The sequence below is a fragment of the Bison bison genome, unplaced genomic scaffold (genome assembly GCF_000754665.1).
Source record: "Bison bison bison isolate TAMUID 2011002044 unplaced genomic scaffold, Bison_UMD1.0 scf7180017864537, whole genome shotgun sequence".
In the NCBI taxonomy this organism is placed as follows: Eukaryota; Metazoa; Chordata; class Mammalia; order Artiodactyla; family Bovidae; genus Bison; species Bison bison.
This window is the reverse complement of record NW_011495085.1, coordinates 7105975-7106350: the sequence shown is the minus strand read 5'-3', so window position 1 is coordinate 7106350 and position 376 is coordinate 7105975. Positions and strand designations below refer to the sequence as shown.

General features: G+C 62.0%; 1 protein-coding gene across 1 annotated transcript in view; it reads right to left on the bottom strand.

The window, feature by feature from the left end:
* Positions 1–376, bottom strand: part of GDPD2 (glycerophosphodiester phosphodiesterase domain containing 2) — a gene marked incomplete at its 3' end in the record, with an annotated part of 4053 nt that extends 3677 nt beyond the window's left edge. The window contains exon 1 of the mRNA XM_010832131.1: positions 22–376. The remainder of the gene's footprint in view (positions 1–21) is intronic.

Sequence of the window (376 nt, the reverse complement as noted above, 5' to 3'; positions counted from 1 at the left end):
AGCCCTCCCAACCCCTCACACCTTTTCTCAGCAGCAGCTCCGCTCTGTGCTCTGCACTGCTTCCCAGCTTCTCTCCGAGTTGTCTGCCTCCTCCCTCTTCCAGTCCTTGGCTCAGCCCCACCAGTCAAACAGGTGGCACTGTTGCCACCTACCGGAGGCTGTGTGGGTCCTCTCCCAAGGCCTGCAGCTGCTCTGTGGCCTGTGGTGTCTGTGCCCCGTTGGTGGGAAGATGGGAAGCAGGGAAGGGGGAGGGTGAGCAGATCTGCTTCTTTACTCGCTGCTGCTGCTGCCGCCGCTGCTGCCGGTCAGGGGGCTTGGGGGTGAGGAATTCCTTTGTGCAGCTTTCCCCATCCCTCTGTCCCTCCTCCTGTTCTCC